We start from the raw sequence: 15,530 nt of genomic DNA, 5'->3' as shown, positions 1-15,530 counted from the left end.
AGAAGTCGGGGCACCATTCTGCCCGTAACACACAGAAAGCTCGGGGTGGTTTTGTTCCATATTGAACAGAAACCTTCTAAATATATAGTGGGGAAGAAGAAAGCCTCATCTAATGAGAGATTTCTTTGCAATTTTGTACTGCCTTCTTCCCATCTTCAGCTGGGTAAATCAATAAAAGTCTCCGCAGTTTAAAAATACTTGGACAACTTTGACACTGAAGAACACTGAGTGCCTAAGCGAGTTCTCAGACTCGCTCGGCTTGCTGGAATCTGCTTTCCAGAGGAAGCAGCCTCCACTCCACTTAGCTCTTAGTCATAGTTGGCCTTCTAGAACATCCTTCCTTAGCACCTGTACATTTCCCAGCGGTTGCGGGTGGCTGGGGCATTTGGGGTAACCTGACTATGTTAGCTTTTCTCTTCATGATGAGCTCCCCAAGTTTTCGTAGAACAAAAAAACACCCAAAGCCAAACCAAACAAACAGCAACAAAAACAAAACAGAAATAGTTGAACTTGCATTGCAGCGACTCTTGGTTTTCTAAGATTTATTTTAGTTTACTTGGGGATGGGGAAATGTGCAAATGAATGCAATACCTGAGTAGGCCAGAAGAGGGAGGCAAAACTCCTAGAGCTTCAGTTACACCTGGGACTGGTTGTGAGCCACCCAACATGGGCATAAACATGGTGTACAGACAGACATGCAGGCAAAGCACACATACGCATAAAATATTTAAAAGAAAGAAGAGGATGAGGAGAAAAAATTAGATGGGGTCAGGGATATAGCTCAGCGGGTGAAGGAGCTTGCCACCAAACCTGACAACTTTAGTTCAATCTCCCATATCCCACATAGCAGAAAGGGAAAGACTGAGCCCTGTGGGCCCTCCTCTGACCTTCACATGCATCCCGTGGCATGCCTGTGAGTGCAAACACAAACACACATAAAAAATTGGAAGAAGAAAAAAATGATTGCACTAAAGTGTGAATCTAAGCAGACACGCAGAAACATTACCCACCTGATGTCGAATTGTCACCTGAGTGTGCAGGGCTCCAGCCGTGAACCCGGGAGTGACCGAGTGTACAGGGCTCCAGCCGTGAACCCGGGAGTGACCGAGTGTGCAGGGCTCCAGCCGTGAACCCGGGAGTGACCGAGTGTACAGGGCTCCAGCCGTGAACCCGGGAGTGACCGAGTGTGCAGGGCTCCAGCCGTGAACCTGGGAGTGACCAAGCGTACAGGGCTCTAGTCGTGAATATGAGGATTTGCAGCCCGAGTTTGTTTGTGTTGCTGTGACGAAATACACAAGACTGGATGTCTCATGAAGCAAAGAGGTTTATCCAGCTTGAAGCTGGGAAGGCTGAAAGTCCAGGACCAGGCTGGGTCTTTGATACACACGAGAGATGGCGTTTGAGGGGAGCGCAGGTCACCTGGTGAAGGAGGAAGAAGACCTTAGAGTCGGGCCATGCTCACCTTTTTTTTTTTCTAATTTCTCTTTTTTTATTCAATGTGTCTTTCACATCATGCATCTTTTTTTTTTCATTTTATTTTTTCTTAGTCTCATTTGCATTGGTGTTTTGCCTACATGCATATCTATGTGAGAGTGTCAGATCTTGGAGTCACAGACAGTTGTGAGCTGCCATGTGGATGCTGGAAGTTGAACCTGGGTCCTCCGGAAGAGTACTCAGTGCTCCCAACTGCTGAGCCACATCTCCAGTCCCCACATCATTCTTCTTGATGCCATTCATTTCCCAGTCCCTTCACATCCGCCCCCTGCCGCTGCAACACTCCTCCCAGATAGAACAAAATCTAAGAGAAAGGAAGAAAAAGGAACAAATTAAAAATCTCATCATGGCATATGCAGTGTGACACAGAGTCACGCAGTGAACCCCTTTGTCCATGCATCTTTACTTGCAAGTGTTCATGGCTGAGTCAAAGGTCTAGTTAGAGGCCTCTGGTTTCTACTACACTATCAATGCTGGGTCCTCACGGGGACTGTTCTTGGATACTGTGTTGTTAGTCTGTGTTGTGGAGATCCTGCAGCTTTGAGCCTGCAGGTCAGGCCCCTTCCCGTGCACCAGCAGATCATAGATGAGGTAGATACTGGGGCGAGCCAAGTCATAACTCAGGTTCTTGGCCTGGGCAACTGTAAGGTTGGTCTTCCCGCCAGTTCTCTCCTGTCTTTGTAACATGAAGGCTGGCTTGTTGGGGTTTCTGTCCCACCCGGGTACCCCACAACCGGCAAGTCCCAAAGAAAATCACAGAGTCTACATTAGGTTATAAACTGATTGGCCCATTAGGTCAGGCTACTTATTAGCTTTTATAACATATGTTACCCCATTATCCTTATCTACATTAGCCACACGGCTCAGTACCTTTCTCAGCTGGGCAAGTTACATGCTGCCTCTTCGGTGGTCTGTGCAGAACTGCGGAGGGAGCTTCCTGCTTCCCAGAATACTCCCAGTCTCTTTGCTCCACCCCTACTTCCTGTCTGGCTTTCCCGCCTATACTGCCTGCCTGGCCAATCAGCGTTTTATTAAAATATGATTGACAGAATACAGACAATTCTCCCACACCATGTCTTCACCACCAGGGTGAGCTCTTCAGCATTGCCCCCTCCCCCACTAATTCACTCTGGCAGCAATGAGGGAGGGGTAGGGCCAATTCTCCTGCTTTCATGCCCTCAGGGTCAGTTCTTCCATCTGTCTCAGGCCATTGATGCGCAAGAGGTGGGGTGGGGGGAGGGTATCCCTCCTCTGTCCATGCTGCTCCATATTGGATGAATAATGGTGACAGCTCTCTCTTGCTTCCAACATTGGGGTTGGGTCACCCACACCTCCCACAACAGGGCCAGCTCTGCTGCACTGCCTCCATGAGGAGTGTAGAAAGGAGACCCCTAGTATGTATCCCGGCTGCCCAGATAATCACACAGAAACTATATTAATTACAACACTGTTTGGCCAATGACTTAGGTGTGTTCCTAGCTAGCTCTTTTCTTAAATTAACCCATTTCTGTTCATCTATGTATCACCACGAGGCTGTGGGTACCAGTAAAGGTTCTGGGCATCTTTCTCCTTAGGCAGCTACATGGCATCTCTTTGACTCCGCCCTCTCTCTCTCTCTCTCTCTTTATCTCTCTCTCTCTATCTCTATCTCTGCTCTGATTTCCTGCCTGGCTTTACTCTGCTAAGCCATTGGCCCAAAGAGCTTTATTCATCAACCAATAAGCACAACACATATACAGAAGGAAGTCCCACATCAGAGGAGCAGGGCCCGCTTTCCTGAGTACTGCAGCTGGCAAGGGGGAAGGTCATCTCAAACATCTGGTGCAGGCTGTAAGGATTGGGGGTATGGAGAGGGTTAATGGAGGCGTCTCTCTCCCACCACACTGCGGAATGACAGATGAGTAGTGAGGACAGTTCTCCCAAGCTTACAACTTCGGGGCTGGCTCATCCACACCTCCACCAACAGGGATATCCAGCCCTGTGGGACTAAGCAACTACTAGATTCTTGGACTTTCCATTTATAGTTTGCCATTGCTGGATTAGCTGCACTGCAGCCTGAAAGTCACCAATAAATTTCATATATAGATCATGACCACCTAGAATTCCAGCACCAGGGGGAATCCAACACCCTCTTCTGGCCTCTCTGGGTATCTGCATTCATGTACGTATAACACACACACACACACACACACACTAAGTAAATATCTTTTTAAAAAGAAAGGCCAGGTGTGGTAGCATACGCCTTTGATCCCAGCACTTGTAGAGGCAGGTGGAGCTCTGTGAGTCTGAGACCAGGTCAGCCTGGTCTACACAGTGAGAGTCAGACCACCCAGGGCGAGGGGGGGGGGCAGAAAGAGAGAGAGATTAAGAAAGGGAAAGAAGACGGGCGGTGGTGGCACATGCCTTTAATTCCAGCACTTGAGAGGCAGAGGCAGGTGGATCTCTGTGAGTTCGAGGCCAGCCTGGTCTACAAAGCAAGTTCCAGGACAGGCTCCAAAGCAACACAGAGAAACCCTGTCTCGAAAAACAAAAAAAGAAAGGAAGGAAGGAAGGAAGGAAGGAAAAGAAGACAGGTTTTTCCACATCAGTTAACCTAATCAGGATGGCCCCTCACAGACTGCTCAGAGGCCCTTCTTCCAGGCAACCTGCGGTATTGACAATTAACCAATCATCACACAGGACAGGAAGCAAAGAACAAGGAAGACCCATCCTTGGTGACCTGCTTCCTCCAGCTATGTCCCACTTCCCAAAGTGTCCAGAACGTTCCAAGATGGCACCACCAACTAGAAACCAAGCCTTTTGGCCAAGTTCAGATCCTATTGACCTCCATGTGACACTCCCAGATAGTCTGACTCAACATAAAACAAACAAACAAAAAAACAAAAACGTGGCAGTGAAGGGTCTGAGGAAGCCTCAAATAATGCACGCTGGAAAAGACTTTGTGTGCATGCGTGTGGTGTGTGTGTGTGTGTGTGTGTTCACTGTGGAAGCAAAAGAGCAGAGAGCTGAGGCTAAGGAAAGGAGCCAGTGACTGGCTGTTAGGTGCACAGTCTGGGGCCTATTGCACTGGGCTTTAACCAGCAGAGCCCCTGGCACTTGGCAGCTATGGTCATCTTTAGCTTCTAGCAGCAGGGGGTGGGGCGTCTGAGAATCGTCTTGAAGTTTTTTTTTGTTGTTGTTTGTTTGTTTGTTTTTTAAATGCCAGCATTAGAGCTGGAGAGATGCCCAGCAGTGAAGAACACTTGCTGCTCTTCCATAGGACCTGAGTATGGTTCTTGTAGTTGTTTTGTTTTGTTTTTTAATACACTGAGATTTTGTCTTACTTATGAATGCCCGGCCTTAGCATGGCTTATTTCTTGCCAGATTTTCTAATTTAAATAATCCAATTTCTCTTTAACTACATTTGCCTTTGGACTTTTTTTTTTAAACCTTTCTGTATTCTATACTCTTTCTTTCCTTTTTACTATGTGACTAGCTGTGTGTCTGTGTGGGTATGTGTCTGTGTGGGTATGTGGCTGTGTGGGTATGTGTCTGTGTGGCTGTGTGGCTGTGTGGATGTGTGGTTGGCGCCCTCCTCCCCTTCTCTCTTCTTCTCGTTCTCTTTTAGACTAGATTTCTCCTCCTCTTTATTCTCTCTTCCTGCCCGTCGCATGTCTTTCTCCCTCCTGCCTAGCTACTGACTGTTCAGCTCTTTAGTAGACCGGTCAGGCAAAGTAACACAGCTTCACAGAGTTAAATAAATGCCACATAAAAGAATGCAACACATCTTTGCATCGTTAAACAAATATTCTACAGCATAAACAAATATAACACATCTTAAGCTAATATTCCACAATAGGTTCCTAGTAGCCACCCCTGGCCCCCGACAACTGCCTGCAACTCCAGTTCCAGACGATCCAACGCCCTCTTCTGGCCTCTTTAGGCACTTGCACACATGTGGTGCATATACATACACTCAGGCACACATAATACCAATAAATTACAAATAAATAAATAAATTACAATAAATAACAAATCTTAAAAACAAAGCAGAACACAAGTACCAGTCACTGGAGGCGCTTCAGGGGTTTGTCATGCCTGAAGAGCCAAGGTCCGAGATTCTGATTCCCAGGCAGGAGGGAGGATAGAGTAGGGAGCAGGATGTGTGGCTACCCACAGCCACTCCTGGCGAAGGGATCCTGGCAGCTGAAGTGTATTATCTAGGGACTCACAATGTCTCTGCAGGGTGCCTGTCAGGGGTGGGGGGTGTGCACCGCTGCAGGTATTCAGTCTCCAGCAGCTGGATTCTAACACATCCCTATAATTAGCTCTTCGAAGAGTTGAGGGCCCCCAAACTTCAAGACGATTCTCAGACGCCCCACCCCCTGCCGCTAGAAGCCAAAGATGACCATAGCTGCCAAGTGCTGGGGGCTCTGCTGGTTAAAGCCCAGTGCAGTAGGCCCCAGACTGTGAACCTAACAGCCATTCACTGGCTCCTAAAGCCTGGAGCTACAGGCCCCTAGTTTTCACAACTTAAGTTCTGGGTCTATCAGCACCAAAAGAACTTCTCCTCCAACCCACAATTCCTGTCGACGGGTAGAACAAAAGAGCCCCAGCCAGAAAACTAGCTATGACAGCTTTAAGTAGTTTATATAAAATCCTCTAAAGGTAGCTTCAGGTCTCTTAGTTATTGTAGGAAGCTGCCTGTTAGCCAAAGGCCTGTGATCTTATCTCCACGCAAGATCTGTTTGTTGTGGCGAGGGAAATGGCTTAGTTGGTAACCGGCTTGTCATGCGAGCATGAAGACCTGAGTCTGGACGCCCAGAGTCCAGGTAAAGAGCTGTGCATGGTGGGGCAGGCATTTGTAACTCCAGTGCTGGAGAGGCAGAGGTGGGGGTGGGGTTCCTGGGGCTCACTGGTCAGGCAGACGATTTGGTGAGCTCCAGGTTGGAGGGTTAATTACTGAAAAGCCTCAGCTGGACAGGAAAGTTGACTTGCCTGATAAGGAGCTGATCCACATATCAAACCCACTAGTATCTACCGCTTTGACACTATAGGGAACTGACCTGCAGATGGAACCCTCTATCCGCTAAGGGCTCCTCCCTTCCCATCCATGCGATTCACACAGTCCCACTCCCGAGAAGAGACTGTGTTCAGCTGTTCTGGTTAAAGAACACATAGGCTTCTGGAGATGCCTGTCGCTGCTATCAAACACAGGTTCAGTGAGAGCATCTGTCTCAAAAAAAACAAAACAAAACAAAACAAAACAAAAAAAAACAGGACAGACGGAGAGCCCGGGATGGTGATGTATGCCCCTAATCCCAGCACTGGGGAAGCAGAGGCAGGCGGATCTGTGAGTTGGGAGCCAGCCTCATGTACATAGGGCATTCCAGGTCGAACAGGACTTCATAATGGGACCATCTTAAAAACAAAAAGGACTGAAGAGGAAACCCAAGTCGAACCTCTAGATTCCACAGGCACTCACACACGTATGCACCACACACACACACATACACCCTAATTTAAAATAAGAATAAATCATTTTTATTACATTTTATTTATTTTGTGTGTGTGCACACCACAAGGTGCATGTATGGAGATCAGAGAATAACTTACAGCCGTCAGCTCTCGCCTTTGACCATATATGGCTCCCGGGTATCGAACTCAGGTGATCAGGCTTGGCGGCAAGCACCTGTACCCGACGAACCATTTTGTGGGTCTGTAAAAATAATCTTCTAAAAATCTGATAGATGGACAGACTCTTTCCAGCATCCGGTCGCGCCCCGCCCTCCTCGCGTCGCCCCGCCCCCTCGTGGGACAGCGTGCGCTCACTGGCCAGTGCGGTCCTCTCGCTCCACCCTTGACCCCGCCTCCCTGCGGAGGACAGCTGCTGCGCAGACGCAATGACTTCCTCTTGCCAATGGAGGGGCTCCCGGTCCTCCAGATCACCGAGCCGGCTTTCTAGAGCAGCCCCTGTAGAGGCGCCACCCGGAAGTTCAGGCTCCCAGAGGGTACCCAAGCGTGCTTTCGGTAAAGCTCGCCCTCCTCCTTCTACTCTGAGGCTGGCCTCAGGTGGCTGTCATTTGACAGGAAAGATGAATGAGGCGCAGTGGCTGTCGCATGAAGGGTCGCAGGGCTGCGTGGTAAGGAATGAACCCCCAAAGAGCCTGTGGAGAACATCCTGGACCTAGCCCTGGCTCTAGTTGGTAGATCGCTACGAATTTTTATCCAAAGGAGGCTATCATGAGATCATCCTCGGGTGCAGGGTACATGGATGCCCAGAGATGAAGCAGCAAGGGTAAGTGGGGTCGATGCTGAGGGTTGAGACATTCAAACACTATCTTTTATTTTTTTGAAGCAAGGTCTTGCTATGTAGCCCAGGCCAGCCTGGAACTCAGGAATCCCCCTGCCTCAGCCTCCCAAGTGCTAGGGCCATAGGAATGCACCACCACCACTCTCGGCTGTATACGATATTTCAATAAGGACATCAGCGCCTCTATTTTGGCCAAGAATGCAGCTAGTGCCAGACTGGGTTGGACTGTGTTGACGGTCTGGAAGCAGGAACTACCTGATTATATAAGTATTAGCTATTCCGGCTCTTCCACTACAGTGTAGCTTCCATGAGAACAAGGGTTCTCTTTTTCTACCTAGCATTGAGAAGAATGCCTGGCACATAGTAGCTGCTTAATAAATACTGTGGGTGGTTTCACTCTAGATGATACATCTTCAGTTACCGCATTGCGAGAGCAACTGAGAAGTAGAAGAAAGGTAACTGAAGGTTGGAAGATATCAAAAGTGGCGTCCTGGTCAGGAGGAGTTGCTGAGCACTCCTGAACTGAGCATCCTGAACTGACCCCTGGCACAGGCTCCGATGAGGTCAAGAGAGGGGCCCAGAGCCCAGAATCCGGACCACAGCTAAATTTAGTCTCACCGACCTTCGGTGTCCCTGTCCTTTGTGCCCACACCCATGCCAGTGTTGGAAAATATTTTCGTTTTCTTTGAATATTACCATCTACAGGTCCAAAGCCAATATGCTTGTGTTGTTTAAGCCGTCTGTAGCATCATTTAATCATTTAATAAGAGCGTTCGCTATGGTTTCCCTCTCGGACGATGCAAGATGAGTGTCTTCGTGCCTGCCTGTCCTTTTCTTCCCCTTTCACTGAACATTTTCCCAGAGAGTATATTACTTAACCAAATTATATTGTGTCTTACTGCTTCTTAGGTTACTTCCTGTGTATTAGCTTTCTAGAAAGTTAATAGTGAAGATGGGCATTCCTATAAATAGAAATAAGGCTTCAAAGCTGACCTGGGCTTTTGGGACCTTGCCTTCCATATATATATGTATACGTGTGTGTGTGTGTGTGTGTGTGTGTGTGTGTACACATGCACTTGTGTGTCTTTACATATAAGTGGGAGGCAGGTGAAATGTCTCTGTTCATAAAGGCACTTGTCAAGGCTGATGACCTCTGTTTAATCTCCAGCACCCACATAAAAGCCGTATTGATTGTGCACATCTGTAATCCTAGTGCTGGGGGTGGGGACAGGTAGATCCAGGGCAAAGTAGCCAGTCTATTGGGTGCACTCTGGGTTCAGTGAGAGAGACCCAGTCTAGTAAGATAAGGTTGAGGGGCAGTAGTGGAAGAGATTGGATGTCAGCTTCTGGCCTCCCCATGCACACACACACACACACACACACACACCCTCTCTCTCTAATAATAATAATAATTTTTAAAAGTTAATAATGAGGGGGTGGAGTTGGCTCATAGGTTAAGAGCGCTTGTTGCTCTTGCAGAAGACCCAAGTTCAATTCCCAGCACCCACATGGTGATTCACAACCATCCATAATTTAAGTTCCAGGTTGTCCAACACCGTCTTCTGACCTCTGAGGGCAACAGGCCTGTGTGTGATACACGTATATACATTCATGCAAAACACCCATACACATAAAATGAAAAACAATTGTTCCTAAAGTTGCTAATGACAAGAATCTGCTTCCTCAATAATTACGGCTTGAGTGTCTACTGGTGTTAGGCACTGAACTGGGCTCGGGAAGAGCAGACAGATGTAGATCCTGCCCTCGGGTACCTGCCAGCCTAAGGCAGGAGGCCAGGACTCAGTCCATTGTCAACACAAGTGGCCGATGACACACTGAAAAACAGCACACAGCAAACAGAGCCACTAGCAATTAGAATGAAATCAGATTTTCAGTTTCAGGAGAATGGGAGCAATGGTGCTGGGGAATAATTTTAGTACTGCGCCCCCTTAAAAACCGGTTCTTCGCGATTGCTTCGCCTGGGTTGGGTTCTGAATTAACCTGCACTGTGACCTCCTACTTCCCCTCTAGTTGGGGACAGTGAACAAGCACTTCCAAACTTAGGGACCAACGAGATGGCTCAGCAGTGTGCTGGGAACAGGGAACTGCAGTTGGGATAATGGCTCCATCAGATTGGCATGTGGGCAAGTCTGTGGGACATTTTCTTGAATTTCAATGGAGGAGGGCCCAGCCCAGTGTGGACGGCACCACCCCTGGGCTGGTGGTCCTGGGTTCTATAAGAAAGCAGGCTGAATGAGCCATGAGGGGCAAGCGAGTAGGCAGCACAGCTCCATGGCCTCTGCCTCTAGGTCCCTGCCCTGCTCTCCCCCAGTAATGGATGATGTTCGGGATGTAAACCAGACAAACCCTTTCCTCCCTAAATTGCTTTTGGTCACGGTCTGTAGCAGCAATAAAATGTAACTTGGAGGAGCGCATGCGCGAGTAAAGTGCTTGCCACCAAGCCTGACAACTTGAATTTGATCCCCGAGACCACGTGGTGGAAGGAGAGAACTGAGTCCTCTTGCAGGTTTTCCTCCAACCTCCACATGGACATCATGGCATGCACATTAGACTCACACGTGAGAATGATAACTTTCTAGAGCCTTTTTTCTTATGTCTCAGAGGCCTATCCCAAGAAGGAGTTGAATGGGTGTCCATCAGGTCTGCCAAGACAGAAACATTTGTCAACCCGGTCTCCTCTCACAGTTTCACCATCTCCCTCTAGTCAGATTTCCTGAAGTCCTTGTGTGTTTCTGTTCAGTGCTAGGGATAGAACCCAGGCAGCTGCAAATGCTCTACCACTGAGCCACACCCCAGCCCCTCACTGGGGGATTCTAGGCAGGTGCTCTACCACTGAGCCACACCCCAGCCCCTCACTGGGGGATTCTAGGCAGGTGCTCTACCACTGAGTCACACCCCAGCCCCTCACTGGGGGATTCTAGGCAGGTGCTCTACCACTGAGTCACACCCCAGCCCCTCACTGGGGGATTCCAGGCAGGGGCTCTACCACTGAGCCACACCCCAGCCCCTCACTGGGGATTCTAGGCAGGGGCTCTACCACTGAGCCACACCCCAGCCCCTCACTGGGGGATTCTAGGCAGGTGCTCTACCACTGAGTCACACCCCAGCCCCTCACTGGGGATTCTAGGCAGGTGCTCTACCACTGAGTCACACCCCAGCCCCTCACTGGGGATTCTAGGCAGGGGCTCTACCACTGAGTCACACCTCAGCCCCTCACTGGGGATTCTAGGCAGGGGCTCTACCACTGAGTCACACCTCAGCCCCTCACTTGGGGGTTAGCAGGTGCTCTGTGACCAAGTTATATCTTCAGCCTTCTTTTTTGTTTGTTTGTTTTTGAGATAAGGCCTTTCCATTTAGCTCTGGCTGGCCTGGAACTCACTGCATAGACCAAGTTGGACTTGAGCTCATAGAGATCCTCCTGCCTCCGCCTCTTGAGTGTTGGAATTAAAGACATGCGCCACTGCACCCAGCTTTAGTTATTTGTTTGCTGTTTATCTTTATAGTTATTTTATTTGGGGCAGGAGAATGGCCCCACAGTTAAGATCACTTGCTGCTTTTACAGAAGACCCAGGTTCGGTTCACATCACCCACATGGTGGCTCACAACCTTACATAACTCCAGTTTTGAGGGATCTGATCCCCTTTTCCAACTTTCGATGGCACTAGACTTGCACACAATGCACATATATACATGCAGACAAAACATTCATGCAAATAAAATAATTAAAATTATTTTATTTTTATTATGTGTATCTGTGTGTACGTGTGTATGAATGTGTGCACATGATGCAGGTGCCCTTGGAGACCAGAGGTGTGTCACATCTTCTGGAACCATTGTGGTTGCTGGGAACCAAATATGGGTCTTCTGCAAGAGAATTAAGTTCTCTTAACCACTGAACCACGCACACACACACACACACACACACACACACACCTTTCATTATTTTGAGACATGGTCTTATTAAAGGTCACTTGGCCTTGAATTCATTCTTTGACCCTGGTGGGCCCTTAGCTTGTGATACCCTTACCTGCTCCTGCAGTAACTTGTATCTGGGCTCACAACCTCCAGTCCCAGGATGCCCTTGCCCCTGTCGGCCTGGAATTTGCTCCCATTTGCCTGTGTTGCTCGTTCCTTCCCGTTACTGCGCCAGATCCCGCTTCCTCTGAGCACATCACTGCGTCCTACAGCAGCCTCCTTTCTTTGGTCCCTTTCCTGTAATGCTTCATTGCACCTTGATGTCCCTGAGCATCTGTGTGGGTTCTGATTTTCTTTCCCTTCTTCCCCCCCCCCCCCCCATTTGTTCATTGATAGTGGAGGAGTCACGTGGTCAGGGGCTGAGTGTGGAGGCGCGAGGACAGCTCAGTGAAAATCGGCTATTTCCGCCAGATGGGTGCCAGGGACCAAGCTCAGTCATCAGCCTTGGCTCTTAGCACCTTCACCGACTCAGCCGTGTTTTTGTGCTAGTGATGAAGCCCTGGCTCATGTTTACTAGGCAACACCCTGCACGCTGAGCTACAGCCCAAGCCCCCACTTAAACAAGAAAACGATTTTTCTCCTCTCAAAACCTCACACAAACTTGGGTTCAAACTTCTCCAGATCCCAGGTGATTCTCCATTTTGTGGACCCTATCTTGGGGTCTCCCCTATGCTGGCATCTGAACCTACAAGTTACAGTGCTCAGTCTGTCAAGACATTGCCTGCTTCAGATGGCCCTCATAAGCCCCAGGTTGCCCCTGCACCTCCGAGTGCCTAGTTTTCAGATTGAGAGCTGTAACAGCTGAGAGATTCAAGGAAGCACCTGCCATCACTGGTTTCTTAGGAAATTACAACGCAGGAGTGGCCAACTGGAAGACGTGCGTGGGCCATGTGTGGGCATAGAGGGTAATTCATGCATGGCCTTCATGGTACTTCCACGTGATCACCAGCTCAGAAGCCCTGAACTGCAGTTGAGAGCCTTTTATGGCGGCTTCACTCCCCTAATGAACAAGGGGTAGGTAAGGCACAGAGTTCCAAGCTTTTCATCTGGGCCGTGGTCTTCTAGAGGGGCCTTCATCCTGAAGCTACCCAGGACCCACCAGAATCCACCTCTTGAGAATGGAAAGAGTTCTCATTCCTCAGGAAGATCCAAGGGATTCAGGACTAGGATGTTCCCATGACCCCCATCAGGGATTTTATGTGGGTGTGGTAGCTCACACCTTTAATCCCAGCACTTAAGAGACGGAGGAGGTGGATTTCTGTGAGTTTAAGATTATCCTGGGCCACGTAGGTCATTCCGGGACAGCCAAGGCTACATAGTGAAAATACTGCCCCAAAAAAACAAAACCCAGGGATCTTACCAACATCGTGTCAGAGTGATCTATATATATATCTATCACTTTGTCACCCTGTTTGGGGTTTTGTTTTTTCATTTTTTTAAAAAAAATTATTTTAATTATGTGTATATGATGTGTGGAGAAGTCCCCAGAAGCCAGAGGCATCGGATCCACAGAACTGGAGTTACGGGAGGTTGTGAACAATCTGACATGAGAATTGGGAACTGAGTTCAGGTCTTCTGGAAGGGAAGGCTGTTTTCTTCATTCTTTATTTTATGTATTTTGGTGTTTTGAGACAGGATCTTTCTGCATGGCTCTGGCTGTCCTGAAACTCACTCTGTAGACCAGGCTGGCCTCAAACTCCCAAGTGCTGGGATTAAAGGCCTGTATCATCACATTTGGCCAGACTGTTTTCTTAAGTACTAAGCTATCTCTAGCTCATTTTTCATTTTTTTTTTAAAGACAGGGTCTTGACTTGAACCCATAGAAGTAAAGGTGTCACGGGACAGGACTGGGAGTGAGAAGTAAAGACAGACAGCTGGGACCGGGAGGTGCTGCAGAAGCTGGGGACTTATGCTGAGCCATTAAGAAAGAAATACAGCATCTTACACAGTATTTGTGAGGGGAGAATGGGCCAAAGTAGCAGAGAGCTAAATCAGACGATGCTGGCAAAGAGAATACATGATACCTCAGACACAGCCCACGGGGAAGAACGGGATCCGAATAAACTGCAGTCTTCACTCCTTCGCGGCACAGCCCCAGCCTCATACCTACCGAGCCTACTTCTGGACAATGACACACAACTAACTTCCTCTTTGTCTTTTTATCCGGGCCTCCGAGAAAGCCTTGGATTCTCAGTCTCCCGACAGGGTCTCATGTAGTCTAGACTGGATTTGAACTAGCTGTGTAGCCAAGGATGGCCTTAAACTTACTGATCCCCCTGCCAGTGCCAGGACTATAGGTGTGCACCGCCATTCCCAGCTCTGCTTCTGTTTATTTTATGCCCCCAGTGTAGATGCACGGGGACGGGAGTTTGATTTCTATCAGGGTCAATCTCGGTACTTAAATAGCGAGCAGCAAATAGGAAATACTCATCATGAATGAATAAGTCAGCCAATAAGCAAGGAGCAGGGGTAGAAGAAATGCCAGGGGCTGCACGTGCAGAGGGCCTCTGATCATTGGGGTTTCAGAATCATAGGGCGGGGCAGTGAGTGTGCTGACTAGTCTGTCAACACAAGCTAGAGTTATCTGAATGGAGGGACCTTCAGTTGAGAAAATGCCTGCCGTAAGAGCCAGCTGTAAGGCATTTTCTTTATCAGTGATTGATGGCGGAGGGCACAGCCCACTGAGTGATTTCTGGGCTGGTGATCTTGGGTTCTATAGGAAAGCAGGCTGAGCAAGCCAGGGCAAGCAAGCCAGTGAGCAGCATCTTCCATGCCCTCTGCATTAGCTGCAGACCCCCAGGTTCCTGCCCTGCTTGAGTGCCTGTCCTGACTTCCTTTGATGATCAACCCCAGGTTGCTTTGGTCATGGTGTTTCATCACAGCCGTCGTAACCCTGACTCAGGTAGTGAGAAAATCTGTCTCAAAAAACAAACCCAAGTGGTTGGCACCTAAGGAGTGATATCCAAGGCTGACTTTGGGCCTCAGGAGATGCACACACAGGGAAGGGAGGGGGAACTTGTGCAGCCACAAACAGGGTCTTGGTAATAACTTTCTTCATATTCGGCAAAAATGCATTAGCCTGCTGGGTGTGGTGGCATACAGCTTTGAGCCCAGCACTTGGGTGGCAGGGGCAGGCAGATCTCAAGAGTCTTAAGGCAAGCCAGTATAAGATAGGGAGACCCTGTCTCAAAAAATATACCAACAAAAAAGCGTGCTGAGTCTTTGAGTATTAAATTCCATTGTGTGCCTAAAGGTCAAGATGAAAGATCAGACCGTTTACCATTTACTGCTCCTAATACTAAAATACCAGAAGTTAGCACGCATCCCTTCTCCTCCTCAGGCTGAAGGCCTTGGCTCCTCAGTTAACCCCAAGAAGATAGTTTGGCTAAATTACATTAGAAAGATCTGACCCGGCAAGAGCTAACTTTTATTTTTAATTATGTGCATACCTATGTGTCTGCTTGAGGACACATGCACGGGAGTGCAGTTCCGGGGGAGGTCAAAAAAGGGCACTGAATTCCATGGAGCTGGAGTCAGAGGCAGCTGTGAGCCAGTGTGAGCGCTAGGAGCTGAACTTGGCTCCTCTGCAAGAACGGTATGGGCCTTTAACCCCTGCACCGTGTCTCTTGCCCCATCAGCTTTTCTTCATATTACTCTTACAGTGTCCACTGAGGTCATGTGCTCCAAGTCTGTGGGGAAATAGTTACCAAATCCTCCTGTAGTGTGTAAGCCAAGGCCCTCGGGTCCC

General features: G+C 48.7%; 1 long non-coding RNA gene across 1 annotated transcript; it reads right to left on the bottom strand.

Annotated features, from left to right (window-relative positions):
- Positions 1 to 551: 551 nt before the first annotated feature.
- LOC146895468 (uncharacterized) lies at positions 552 to 7,254 on the bottom strand. Its single transcript, XR_014997333.2, has 4 exons — positions 7,090 to 7,254; positions 1,575 to 1,798; positions 1,011 to 1,419; positions 552 to 911 (listed from the first exon to the last, which is right to left on the bottom strand). It is a non-coding gene; the product is annotated as an uncharacterized LOC146895468 (long non-coding RNA).
- Positions 7,255 to 15,530: the final 8,276 nt, after the last annotated feature.

This window comes from Myodes glareolus, chromosome 2 (genome assembly GCF_982192425.1).
Source record: "Myodes glareolus chromosome 2, mMyoGla1.1, whole genome shotgun sequence".
NCBI lineage: Eukaryota > Metazoa > Chordata > Mammalia > Rodentia > Cricetidae > Myodes > Myodes glareolus.
Note: the sequence above shows the minus strand (reverse complement) of the source record. Positions and strands in the feature narration are given on the sequence as shown.